This window comes from Solea solea, chromosome 9 (genome assembly GCF_958295425.1).
Source record: "Solea solea chromosome 9, fSolSol10.1, whole genome shotgun sequence".
NCBI classification, from domain to species: Eukaryota; Metazoa; Chordata; class Actinopteri; order Pleuronectiformes; family Soleidae; genus Solea; species Solea solea.
The window spans coordinates 12,630,778-12,645,903 of record NC_081142.1 but is presented as its reverse complement, the minus strand read 5'-3'; the positions used below and the strand labels follow the sequence as shown (position 1 = coordinate 12,645,903).

The following is a 15,126-nucleotide window of genomic DNA, read 5'->3' as shown; positions in this document are numbered from 1 at the left end:
GTTACAACATGGTTTTCAAGGTTAGGGTTAGCATTTGGTTTTGGTTAGGGTTAGGCACTTAGTTGTGATGGTTAGGGTAAGGGGCTAGGGAATGCATTATGTCTATGAGGTGTGTGTTTATGTTGCACCAAATAGGTGAAACCCTGTTCTTACTGCACACAGAAATTTACATGTTTCAGTTATCCACACAGAGACCAGCGGACTCTTTTTTTTTTCTCTACATTTTTTATTTCTATTGTCTTCAGTCTTACAATCATACTAGACAAGTGGAACTATAAAACTATAAAAGCATTAATTCCCTCTGTATGTTGGCTGCTGTTTGTCAAACACCTTATATGGAAGGAGGAAGGTGATACTATAGTACACGGTGAGAATTTAAATGACATTGGGAGCATCTGATGCTCACAGCAACTGACCCTCTAACAAAAAGGTCACAAGTCTGGTCAGCTACTGCAGCCATAATGAACATCAGTATAATACTGAGCATATTCCCAGGATCCATACTCACTTTTTGTAATAGATGAGATTTAGAGCCAAATTGTCTTTCTTTATACACATATATACACACACACACACGCACACGCACATATATACCCCAAATGTCCCCAAAAGATTTTCCAACAAGGCTGCTGTACTGGCATAAAAAGTAAATTAAGTTTTCTGTCTGTCTGAATTTAACCGTCTCTCTGTGAGGTTAAAAGAAAAAGAAAAAAAACACTTAATTAATGGAGAGTATTTACTAATTACAGCTTTTACAGATTTTCACTGACATACAAATGTGACACTGACAAACAGTAAACACATTTGAACACTAAATCAGAATGGGGTGATCCAATGGTAACATCTCAAGAGGCGAAAAGTTGATAATGTTGTTACTTCTGCTACTTTGTAATTAGCTTTTTTAATTAGACAGACTGTGTGTGTGTGTGTGTGTGTGTGTGTGTGTGTGTGTGTGTGTGTGTGTGTGTGTGTGTGTGTGTGTGTGTGTGTACATAACTGCATACATTTTCCACTGGTGCAACTCCACTCGGCATGTTTATTTTGCTTTTCCGTTAGCGATAGTGCCTGGTACTTTTTTTTAGTAACTTCTCTAGCGAAGAGAGCTGAGCCGATACTATGCATGACATCGTCAAGCCTTAACAATTCTTAACATATGGGTTAATCTCCAACATTTAGCAAGGAAATGTCTAAAATCTCATCATTTAACAAAAGGAATCTGGTGTATTTAGCAACAGCACTGCTGAAAGTCTGCGATCGCGCACGGCGAGTCTCCTCACAAACCCAGTGGTTAGAGTGCTCCGGTCATGGAGGAAGTACTGAACAAATCTTTTTAATGAACTGATTGTAATGATTCAGTACATTGAAAATAACTGCTTTACAAGTCACCAGTCACTAGTCTGTGTATGTCGCGTATAAAACAAAGTCACGGCAGTTTCATCGATCGTGCAGTGCGGTGGATGGTAGCGGCATGAAATGCATATATTTGCATTTCTCATCTATCACACAAAACGGAAACATTTGTGTAATTGAAGCAAATGTACATGAGGGGGCAAACCTCAATGCAGTCCTTCTTTATAGCTTCATAAGCAGCTGAATGAATATACTTCCCAAGTAATTTTGACAAGGTAATCATTCAGAACACCAGGAAAAGCTTATGGCAAACCATTGGTTTATTTGACTTCAGCCCACTACATGTAAAAACATGGCTTTTCTGTGACCTGCTAATATGGTACAGTTATTAGTCTGGCTTCAGCCCAGCACTGTATGTGCCCACTCAGTTCATTTCACAAGTAGAGCTGCTCTTGGTGTGCTGCGTTCAAAGGCAGGGTCAATGTGGTTCTGGTTAGGAAGGGAAATGGGGAGACAAAGACGCGAGAGGAAAGAGTGCAGCCTATGTAAATGTTCTCTAAATCAACATGTTGGAGCACACTTTCCCAGATGATTTTGACATTCAGAACTATAAACTGTGTAAAATAAATATCTGCAAACGATAAAGGAGCACTTTGGGGTTTATCAGTCCCATTGTGTGTGAGTGTGAAGAGTTGAGTGAGGGAGGCAGTTGCTCAGAATGTTTGAGTACACAGGATTCTGTAAATGTGTGTGTGTGTGAGTAAGAGTATTTAAGGGCTAACACTGGAGCAGCATATAAGACGTGTGTTTGTGTGGCATACAAACCTGTGGTGATGGGGGTGGGAAGGAAAGTGATGGTGGTTTTGATGACGTTTTAGGACTCGAATGTATAAATATCCATTAAAGTCACTTTTGGAGAGTAAGTCGACCAGCTAACCAGTCAGCCAACCAGTCAAACCAACCGTCAGTTTTTCCACAAAGTCTTCCCCACATTTTCCCCGTCTTGTCCTTTACCAACAGCAACTCGCTTTGATTCCATATCACTTGTTTTCTGTCGACCAAATAAAACATTACAAGCAGGGTACGGTGGCTCACCATTACTTATGCTCTTAGAAGTGTGTTCTCTTAGAAAAAGGAAAAAACATTCTTCTCATCAAGTCATTTTACTTAAAAGCTATAAATTCTGAGATATATATATATATATATACACACACATACATATACATATATATATATATATACATACATATACATATACACATACATATACACATATATAGTCTTCAGTGTGACAGACATTCATGTACAGTATTGCTATTGACTGTTCAATTTATTTCACTTTACACCGTTTCAGAGCAGTATTAAGTTACTTTTAAGTATATTTTTATTGGCTTTTTGCCTTTATTGGACAATAACAGTGGAAAAAGGAAATGTAGGGAGCGAGAGGTGGGGAGTGACATGCAATAAATGTTACCTGCTCTCTGGGACCTGCTGCTCAGTACTACATATCTTAACCATTAAGCTGTCAAATCACCCTGTACTTTAGCAATTCTGAGTTCTTACTTCAAGACCAACTAATAATAAAAAATAAAAAAAGATTATTTTCTATTTTTGACAATAAAATCTCACAAAATAACTCAAACATCCATGAAGTTTCAACACAGTGAATATCCCATAATTTTTTTTTAAACCGTTTATTCAACTGAATAGACCAGAACAGACTGACAAAACAAAAGCAGACCAATTTTCATACATGGTCCTGTTGGTCGCTGGTTTAAAATCTGCCCAGTCTACATTTTATTATTTGAGATAGAGCAGACCACGTGCACGAGTCAGTCAACCATTCCCGCTCTGTCCCGCAGACTTTCCATCCCCACATTCTCAGCAATGTGACTGACATACTGTTGGAGCAGGAGGGTAGAATGTGGGTTCAAGAGCAAAGATGGTTTTCACGGTCACAGACCACTGCACGGGACCCTATAAATGTCATTCTGCCTGATGGGAGGAGGGGGCGATGACGACGCAGAGCTGAAAGCAGCATCGCCCCAGTGATAATGCGTTTCACAGCAACTGCACTCTGACCACCTGCAGGTTTATAGCAAAACCCAACATTCATCACCCAAACAGTGAATATTGCTCTGCAAAAGTCCAAAAACCCATCATGGCCTCACACTCACATGAGCTTTCCTGTCATTAAGAGATATAGAGGAGAGGGGAAGAGACTGGAGTATCTTGCAAGGAAAGGAGTACAGTTTCAAACCATGTCTGCGTTGTCCAGTCATCTTGTGGACAGCCCAAGCCTGGTTAGCATTGGTCATAATTACAGCTAGCAGCAATCACACTGAGCAGGGAACCTCAGCAAGATAACCCAGCATAGTTCTGGTGTTGGAGGGCTGGTGATTTTCCTTTTGGAAACTTTTCCTTTTTCTTTCATTTCCTTTTTTTTTTTTTTGAAGGGCAGATTGTGTTTCTGTTTGTGGAGATGTCTCCTTAGTGAGCAACAAGGTGGGTAGAGGGAAAATTCAAACTCACATTTCTATGTAATTTATGGCCACTTTGAGTCTGTCTGACAGTAACGAGTGATCGGGGGTTTGTGTGCATCATAAGAGAGGAAGTCGTTGAGAATACCCAGAGTATTTTAAGCCGTTTTATCAAAGGGAACACACTTTGAGATTAAGAGAGCTATTAGACATTATGATGAACTTCCGAAGAGTATCAATGTGCTGCGTGACATTGTGCAGTCACACAGTGGTTGGAATTGTCTGCCACCATCAAAAAAAAGCCCAAACAGTTTGGCTATGAGCCAGTTATTTACCAAGAACTCACTCATCACATCTATTGTGTGCATGTGAGAATATTTATTTATCTACATCTCAGCCTGCCGCTTAGCATTAAACATAGTGATAATAATCAGGAGGTGCTAATGGTTAATGATAGCACTAAGTTCGTTTAGCAGCCTGCGCGCACACATACACAAACAAACACACACATATATATACAAACAAACACACACACACACACACACACACACACACTAAGGTCTGGCAGGGCTAATCCAAACAGCAGGACTATTCACCAGGCTTCCTCAGGCAATTCTAGTGTCAGTAGCCCGCTACCCTGAGGGCACTAGCCTATCATTCTGCCTGTGGGGCCTGACCGGACCTCCAAGCCTCGAGGGCAGATGCGCCTCTCCACCGTACCCAGCTATCAACTCTACTCAGCTGCATTATTAATGAGCTCCTCTGCCCCATGAACTGTCTGTCAGTCTCTGCACTACAGAGATTCTGCTGTAACAGAGTCTGCAGCAACAAGAAGAACTTTGGATTTGAGGTCAGCAAAGATTGCAGAGGAAGAAATGTGAGCATGTATGCATGTATGCATGTAGGTATGGGTGGACAGATGGACAAAAATGCATGGGGAAGAATGCATGAGGGCATTTTTTTTTCTGGACTACGCCCAGTTGGCCTTTTTCTTGTAAAGAAAATTGTTTGTAATAAAACTGTGGGTCACGGACAGAAAATGCTGATGTGCAACCTGCCTTTTTTCACCACTCATCAGGCCTTGAAGAAAAACTCAGCTCCAAATCACCACAAAATCCAGAGGGAGGAGAAAAGTCTTCAGAAGGGATTTCTGAGGAAACGAAGCTTCGCGCTTAAGTCTGCATCCAGCTGGAATGCCTCCCGCTGATGGAAAAATAAAGAAAACTATATTCGGCAGTGCACAGGTATTCTGTGACGGTCTGAGAAAGTGAGCTTGTGAATGCACTGCACTGTGTGGAGAGATGACGAGTGATGGTCTTGTGTGAAAGAAAGTTTGATTCCAGCCAAAAAAACCTGCGTGCAATCCTGGGAGCCTTTAACTGGCGGGGATACTATAAACCCTCCATTTTAAAAACCATAAATCAACAAGAGTAGACTGTACTTTTCAAATAAATACCTGACTCGGGAGAAGATTTGAGGGATATGGGGTCAGATTTTGGGAATTCAAGCATGGGCAGAGGATTGATGTGATAGTGACATCATAGTCATTGCTTGTTAGTCCAACCAAGGGAATAAACTACATGTCTGAAATAGTAAATGAAAAGCCCTACCGCAAATCAGTATATATAGTATTTATACATACAGTTCTGTAGTTCCTCGACTCATCTATTTTAGGGTTAAAACTATTTTTCAAGTTATGTACTATCCTGATAGACATCAGAGGAAAAAAAACAACTGCACAGATATTGTGTAGGCAACTCTAAATAGTACATATAACACACTGATGGAAAATGATGGCAGTACATATTAAAATGAATGCTGCTGGTTTACAGTTTTTCCCCTTATGCCCAAAACTAGTTCATACTCTTGCCAGTTTTGTGATGTAATTACACTAAGGAAAAAAACATTCAGCTTTTCTGCCAAAGAAATCATTCAATAATATGAATGTTTCTCTTCATTAACTTCTTAAAAATATTGTCTTTGTGACTTCTTAATAATAACAGCAGTCTTCATTTCATTAACGAATGTCGGAATGGTTTTATCGTACCCATAATCCAATGAATCAGCTACAGAATTTCCACAATTAACTGTCATGTGCACAATTAGAAACCTCAATAAAGTGATGTGCAAATAAAAGGAACACCTTATTATTTTAAGTCCATTTTATGTCGAATGATTTTAAATTAGTATTTTGAAACCTCTCATTTAGTCACAGCATGTGCCACTCTTGATATGCAAGACCAGCATGAAGCCACATCTTATAAATGAGTCTAAATGTTACCGCTATGCTCCATTTGACCTCCTCACTGTGGCTGAGAGAATGTGTAAACTGTATCCTCTCGAGGGCCTAACATACTCTCCCACTCTCATAATAAGCCATGTTACAAAAAGGTTTACCCATTGAAAAGACTGATCGCTTGTCAGCAGGAGATCCGTCAAGATCAGTCGTAAATGGGCAGCAAGCAGGGGGTATAGCCTCTATGCAAACAGGAGACACTTGAAAAAACACTAGCTCAAGGTCTAATCTGATACAGAGGAGAAATGCAGAGGAACCGTGTGGAAGGAGAAAATGGTGTGTGGAGAAGTTAGCAAGAGAAAGAGGGGAAAAAAAAACTGAGAACCAGACAGTCGAGGGATCAGTGAAGTCGCAGAAAGGGGGATAGCATAACACGACAAAAGAGGAAGATTCACTGGAATTCTCGCTCTCTTTGTTTTGTTTCTTACAGTCGGTGAAATTAAATGGTTCAATGACGACAGCAGCTGAGCTTGTGCACCGCACCACATGAGCATCTATAACCTGATTTGCAGGAAAAGGGTGGGGGTCGTTCCTGGACCGGGAGGCACGAGTTTTGCAGTTAAAGCTCCAGCCAAGCTCAGCTAATGCTGCCTGTCTTTCAGATTCCCGGTACTGTTGCGGGCAGAGTGCCTGGAGACTGAGCTGTCAGGGCCTTGCCTAAGACGCCGGCCTCTCGCTCTCTCCCCGTCTCTCGCCCACCCGCATTTTCTCTGGCTCCCTCCATCCTCCCTCCACCTCCTCCTCCCCATCAGCCTGCAGGCCAGCACGGCTCCCCCAACCACTGTTTTGACAAGTGCTTTAGACATAATGTCACAGAGAACCCCCGGCCTGCCAAAAACACTAACTAACCATAACACTAATTAGTCAGCGGGAGAATGGGGTTGGAAATGGTAGCTTAAACAGCGAGTAGCGCTGGTGGGGAGAATTGGACCCCATTCTGATTGACTGAGGGAAAAGAGAGCACAAAGGGTGAGAGATGAGGTAGATGGAGGCCCGGAGTGGAATTTCAGTGTTTCATTTACCCAGATTCACAAACGACAAGGTGAACAGCAAGGCTTTCAGGGGGTGGGTTGATTTTCATATGGTCAGCCTTGAGTGTGCTCCCCACTTATCTCTGATACCATCAGTGTCAGCAGGATTACATCTCCCATAACCATTTAATGGTTTCATCGCCTGTGTACCCAAGACATTTTATAAGTCAAATAAAGGCATTTCTCTTGTTACTTAGAGGTTTCTTATTTCCTGTGGGTGTTGACTCAGTGGGACCCTTTGGCCAAAATGCTATGGCTGCCAAAGAAGATGGATACAGTAATAAAATTACTGAAATGCAAACAAATTGTGGATGAACGACCATTTAGTTGTGCTAGACGAACGGCTCTTAGACTTGCAGATGGTAAAAGTATTATTGTGAAATTTATATAGAGAAAAACATGTTTATATGTATACATATACACATACATACATGTATACACACACATACGTATGTATGTATGTATGTATGTATGTATGTATGTATGTATGTATGTATATATATATATACACACACATATGTATATATATACACACACATACATACACACACACACATATACATACATATATATATATATATATATACACACATATACGAACATATATATACACACATATACACACACACAAGAAAGAAAGAAAGAAAGAAAGACATACTTGTTGTTTTGTTGGATACTGATTCATTTTCCAGCATTTGGCAATCAGTAAATCTGTCCAACAGATATTAAGTTATACTTGTTTATCTAAAACACGTGAGGAGAGGAGGATTCAAGGGGGAAACGCCCCACAGCTGCTCTCAGAACAGTAACACATGCTGTCAGCAGAGCAATGACAGTCTTATCGGGCCCCCTCACAGTTAAATGATGTCTCCAAATATTCAAAAAGTCATGTGCCTCCCAAAAGTCATCATCACGGGCACACAAGTGATGCGAGTTAGAGTGGCTTAGAGCAGCCAGTGAGCGAGCAGAGGCCAAAAACAAACCAGAGTTTACAAAATACATTTTTCACATGTCAAAAATGTCCTTTGAGAATATACACAGGCAAATGATGTCAACAGCAGATCCAAAAACATTACATTGGCTGCATCTAACAGTTCACAGACTTAGTCACAGAAATAGTCATGCAAGCGAGTCTTCAGAACAGAGCAGAGGTTGTGTGTGGTTCCCTGTAACACTTTATTCATCAGAGTTTGCCTTTATAGAGAAAACCCGATTAAGCAAGGAATACGATGTGTTTAATGTTGGAGGGGTGGGACGTTTGTACTTGTGGTTTGGTCAAATAATATGGAACCACTACCAGAGTTTACTAATGCTAATGCCAATAATTTGGTTTCCAAATGAGACACAGTGCCATCCTGTTACTCACAAGCCATGTATTTTCCTAACTGAATATCAGAACCTTAACATAAACTGTCTCCGTCAGTGATGAGAACAAGGCGCCGGAGTCAATTGTGAGTGGAGGAGATACATCTACCTACTAGTGATGCTTTTGGTTAGAAATTGAACCAAAGAAAAATTTGCAATTAGATTAATCACCTAGCGCTAACTATCACACGCCTAAAGTACACTGCATGTCACTTTCCTTATGTGGAAACACAGACGTCCATCAAATCGGTTTCTCTGTCAATGATACTGAACATATCCCAGATGCTTGAAGCTGTATTGCAGAACTTTCTAAATATAAACAAAATGTCTGTTTGTTTATATTGAACTCATTTTCAAATGAGTTTCACACATTGCTGATTATCACCTCCACACGTCTCTCTCAGCAGCAGTGTTTCGTGTTTTCGTGCTGCACACAGACGCTGGACCGCTATTTATATCACGAGTGAGCAGGCGAAGGCAAGAGAAGAAGGAGTAACGCTAGATTAAAAGATTGATGTTTGTAACTTAAGTAAAGAAAAATCTAATGTAAAATGTATTTCATTCAAGATGCTAAAGATATAGTTTCACCGAGTCTGACAAGGTGAACATTTTCTTCCGTGTTTAGCAAATTAGGGAGAATGAAATACATTTATTTTAATTGGGCTGTAGAAAACCGGTCTCAAACAATGAAAGTCAAAGCCACTCTGTTCTTTTGTCTCAGGATTCTTGTCATGAGCAAAATACTGAGTTCTTGCCCTCTCAAAGCCGCTCTACAGACATCATTAGAGCAGTGCATGGAGTTAGACTGCAAGACTACTGAAGAGGCTCTGACGCGGCGTACAACGTTAAGCTACCGCAGGTCAGCCCGGCACTCATTGTGAGGTCACATCCTCGGCCACGCTTATCCAGGATATGACCGCAGGCACAGTGGCATCACTTCCTTTAAGCTGGGAAGCAACCAACCATGTTTTCTTTTGTGTTTTTCTGTGTAATTTCAACCAGATGTGGATAAAACTGAAGGATCAAGATTGTTGCTCAAAGGTCATTCCCTCTGTGACTTATTAATAGAGAGAAGGTCATTAGCAACACTAAGAAAACATTTAATGTCAGCAAAGAGATGGAAAGGAACCAAAGAAATTGGAGCAGTGTGACATCACAGGCCTGGACTTTTTTATTTTTAACCAGAAATGTAAGGTGCCTCTGAACCCTTTGTTTTCTCTTTGTTGAATAGTGATGTAAACCCATTCAAATGTTTCCAAAACTAGCTTAAAAAACAAGAATCTGCAAGTTTTACCTACGAGTTACTACAAAAATCAAATCTGTGTCTTTGTCAATTAACAGAAATGTCAGAGAACCATGACATGTTGAGAATGTTCAGTTTCACACACTGATCAGGCATTTGTCACAGACATTAAATAATTAAACTGTCATAACTCACGAAACGTTCCTTTTGGCAAGGGAAACATTTATAATGCGTCACAGTCTATCTACAAATCACAGATCCACCATTGAACTGATAACTGCTTGGAAAACTAAGAAGCCTGTTATGAGTCACAATCATAAATTCATGACAGTGCATGTGTCAAATTATTTGTTGGTGAGAACCAAGAAACTCAGTCTAACTTAATCACAGAGGCATGAAAAACACTTTGTGATCCAATGTATTTTACACCATCTGGGGAAATCTTTATATTCAATGTCCATGCAGGATACATTATTACAGTTGTTTGATAAATATCGTAACGTAAGTTCCTATTTTCAGTGCTATTCAGGACAGCCAGGGCTTAGCTCCAGGTCCTCTTGCCCGCCATTAGGGCTGTGCGATACTGCAAAATTTGGTATCGATCCAATACCAAGTAAATACAGGGCCACTATTGCCGATACCAATACCGATACTTTTTACTACTACCATCTACTTTTGTGTAGGGGAGAGCCATGTATCATAATTTATTAAGTGAATGCATCATCAATATGCAAATTTGACTGAAAACTTGAATTTTCATGATTATTTTGTAAGTTTTCCTTTAATTAATCATGTTTATGATGATAATAAAACACAGGACAAAGTTTTCAGGCAAATAAAAATACTATTATTAAGTAACTCAGAAATATTGTTTTCTGTTTTATTGAGCTTCTTCTCTCACTAACTGAACTGCCTTGGAGAAAATCCTTTCTCAGGTATGTTGCAATTACTGCCAGAAAAATAAAAATATTCAGAAATGTTTATAGAAAACTTAAAACTTAAATTTCCCTTTTGGTGTAGTAATCTGCATTTGCAATTAACAACATCGCAGGTTGCAGTGGTTTGATTAACAGCTGTAAAAAACCTCCAAACAGCGATCCTCTTCCGCTCTGCCATCACGCAGCCACAACAGTGCACTGATCTAGTAGGTTAACAGCCCGCCTGTGTCCTTCTCAGCAAATCCAGTTTATACAGCATCTAATTTACAAGACGACAGCATGCAGCCAAAACAGCACCTCTAACCGCTTTTCCCACAGCTCTCTACACTGAGCATGGGAGCTGTTGTGTACATGGTGTAGATATGTGCCAAACAGTTCTTACAAAACTATTGTGCAGGGTGTTTTAGCAAAGTTGGTTGCTAGGAAGGCAAGATGTATGCATAACATGACACAAACCAGAAGCCAAGCCAGAAAGGCTTTACAATGTTTTGTTTTAAACTGGTAAGTTGTCCCACTATCATACTCACACTTATGCAGGAAATTACATCTGTCCGCTAAGATAAACCAGAGTGTTGAGAATTTTCTGAGGTGAGACCCTGATAAGACATGCTCACAAGATAACAACATATTGGGCAGACTGTGGGAGCCTGAAAAGGGAAAGTTGCAAAGCTGGGGAGCAGAATATAATCTTTTGAAGAGACAAATCCTCCAGAAACAGAAACAGGCAGCGACTATAAAACAAAAATGCGTTTCAAATAAAAAAAAGCAAAAACAGCCGCATATTGAGAATCAGAAGGATTTAGACCCAGAAGGAAAATTCAGGTCACTGGCAACAGCAGTGCTGCTGGAGACACAAGACCCTCATGCCATAAATTCTTTGTGCTAGAAGCTTATTACTGTCCATGGCTGAAAGTTTATGTTGACATGACAAAGCCCTATTGTGGATGTAATAATCATGAATGGAGCAAAGCAGGAAGTCAGGTGACATTGTCATAAAAAACAACAAAGCCTTTGAATTCATGATGTCCATGCCATATGCTTGACAAAAAAGCATTTAACTTAAACATGGGAGATGCTGGGTTTTTCCCCGCATTTCAGCGCTGATGGTCAACATTATGATTCATTTAACCACAACTGTTTCATAAAGTTAACAATGTGCTTATGAAAGCTCCTCTGACCTTAACAAAGTACTAAAAGTCCCTCAAACCATGATCACTCCATAAAACTAATCAAAGTTGGTTCACCAAGCTGTGGGTGGGAGATTATTAATATTATTATCATCATTATTGTGAATGTAGAAGAAATTAAAACTAGGATTCCATGTGTTTTCACTTATTCTAAGAAAACACTCTCAAAAAAACTTGTTTATTGCTATGATGGACATTATTTGTAGCGCAGCGGGTGCAGTGGAGCCAAAGCTGACTGGTCCTGGCTACACTTTGCCGGAGTCTCTTTGGAACGCAGTGTTTTCTGATCTTGGCTGAACAGAAACATGACAGGGGCCAACAACAGAGCTCAGCGGGAGTTTGCATAATGTGGATGGGGGTAAAGAGTCACCGTGGGTCACGCTGACCCCCTTCCCGTCTTTCAAATGATTCACAGTTGAGATGTCCACACACCGCCCACTCACTCCCTTCATTTTCTCCTGATCTCTTGCCATCTTTCCATCTCTGTCTCCAATGTCATTTTCACTCAGACCAGACTATAAACACACGCAAACAGTCAAATATATCAAAACTCCCTCACACGGCATCGGCGCAATTTTCTAAGATTACCAAATTAATGCAGAAAGTAATCAAAATATTGCGCTTTCTATTGTGTGCCGAGACAAAAGTGGAAACATCACAGCAAAAAGTTAAGTGTCTTAACTCTGTTTCCTCATTCTTGCCAACTTTGGGAAAACAAATCTACCCCACGTCACCTCAATTTCTCCCCACAAAGACTGAGGGGATTTTGCTGAATCTCTGGAAATTATATGCCGAATTAAAAGTCAATTTCATCTAAAAACAGAGGGCCTTTGACAGAGACAAAATATTATCGACCGTTGGCAAGAGCTCTGTGTTGGCTTAACTACTCCTGCCACCCTACATAATTTTACATTACTTTATTGTTTCAGCAAAATTGCTTTTTCCACCAGCAGCTTTTCTCTTAATTTCTCTACTTTTCTTTTAATGGATGTCATTTGTCAAAAGGGAGAGAGATAAACACACTTTCAGCTCAGGGATTTCAGGAGACATTTTCTCTCCCAGAAGGGAGTTTTTTCATTATTATCATTATTAGTGAAGTTACTTGTCTGTTTTCATGTGTGACTCTTAATCCCAGTCATTCTGAACCAAATGCCTGAGTGACAATCATATGGGCTGTCCAGAATGTCTGTTTATACATTCAACTGTACACCCTGTACCCATGCAGTGTTCACACACAAACCCACTGACACGGACACATTATCTTAGAAGATGATGAACGGTTTGACTTGCACAATCTGTTCCACGGTGTGGCCCACACCTAATGTTACAGTCAATTATGAGTCCACTGAATCACAAAATGTGTTTACATTCAGTCTAATGATGCAGTTATAACCTCAGGAAGAGGACAGTCCAGATAATATTCATGCAAACCACTTTGACATGTTAGATTGAATTACAGAGGATTGGATCACAAAAAAAAGGTAGGTTTCCTTTGAATCGCTTTCCTCCCTGTAAATATTTTAATCTAGTTACTTTGCGGTGTTTTTGCCCCGCACACTCACCGCTCACTTCATGACATGAAACAGATGCAAAGCGATGCGTTTCATAAAAAGGGCGGAATGGCTGGAGGTAAAGGAAAAATAAAACTTGTTTTCCCACAGTGACAAAGAAACAGCTGTTGCAGCACATCACAGAGTGGAGTTAAATAACAGTAAATTAATTGGAACAGCCTTAACTGTCTTATTAGCCTGCAGGCTTGCACATTATCCCCAATGTCCACTTGAAAATGAAGCACCTCACAGCTCGCGTGAACTTAAGTAAGCAGTAAAGGAAAGTTAAGTACGTTTACTCAAGTACTTACACTTTACTTGAATAGGTTTATTTTATTCCTCTTTAATCTCTACTCAGCAAGGGAAACAGTAGTTTTTCATTCAGCTTAATTTATTTGACAGCTGCTAGTTATTTGTTAAACCATCTTACATTTAGTCAAGAAAACTCATGTCTTAATTAAATCAATTATTTATATTGTTTATTATACTATATTTATGTTTAAGTGACCTGATGGTGATCACTCAAGAGTGGGCCCCAGCATTTTAAACTTTTGAGTCTGTTGGACTATAGACAGGTGGAGGCTGGGGTGGGCAGTGAGGTGAGGCAGCAATGGTGTAGCAAAGGAAGGAGTCCTGTTTAAAATGGACCACCTCAGTGTGACACGGCTGTGACTGGAGTGTAACTGAACAATGAGCACTCAAACACACCAAACCAACAATTACTAAAAAAAAAAACACACAAACAGATTATGCTCGGCCACTGCACTAGTATAAAAAAAAGACAGACAACACATACAGAAATAAAATCAAACCCTAAAAATGTGTTCAGTTATACCAGTGTTTCTAAAGCTGAGACACTTATAAATACTGTATTAAAATAACTCGAAAAAATACATTTGTACATTGGATTTCTGAAAACCATCTGAACGGTGTTGACTTGAGCAGCCACACACAATTAACTGGTCCTATAGTCCATGTGGGCCTTTTTGAGCAAGAGTTAGTAGAGCATCATTAAATGCAACTTACAGTCTCTGAAGGCTTCTGGTTTTATAATTACACCATAGATGTGCAGTGTATAGTGGGGTACAGTATGCTTCAACTAATATAACACAAAGAGGATAATAATATATAGGAGAGGCCCAGTCTTCACGGTCAGACTTTGTTGTACGCTGTGTTGCTTTCACTCACTCACACACACAACTGCTGCATGTTTTGAGTCTAATTTATGAACATTTGATTGTCGCAGTGGAGTATGACAACATCCACACAGTCAACAAATAGTGCACATGAGCGTGCGTCACTTACACCACAGCATGTGACACGTGAGTAAAGTAATAAAAAGGTGTGTACTCACATAAATAAAGCCGAGTAGTCGACTTCTTTTCGCCCAAATTTCCGCTCACAGCAAAGTGTCACAGCATCGCAGTAAACACGCGCCACTGAATCAGGTCGTTCAGGTGGAAGTGCCGGTGCACGAGGTACTGACATTCACCACTTTAGTCCTCGTCAGCTCTAGAATACACTTGTTGTACTATAAATCCACGACGTTTTAGCTGTCAGTCTCCACTTTTACAGGTTATTTGTCCAAAACAACTGTCTGCTGTCTGTACTCAAAACTATCAGAAAACACACCGGCGTTCCCACCACATTTGCTGCCAATCACGAGGGCCAGCACGTGATTGACAG

The 15,126-nt window shown here is 40.2% G+C and overlaps 1 long non-coding RNA gene across 1 annotated transcript in view; it reads right to left on the bottom strand.

The window, feature by feature from the left end:
• Positions 1-15,126, bottom strand: part of LOC131465195 (uncharacterized) — a 41,789-nt gene extending 26,663 nt beyond the window's left edge. The window contains exon 1 of the long non-coding RNA XR_009241291.1: positions 14,795-15,126. This is a non-coding gene — a long non-coding RNA (uncharacterized LOC131465195). The remainder of the gene's footprint in view (positions 1-14,794) is intronic.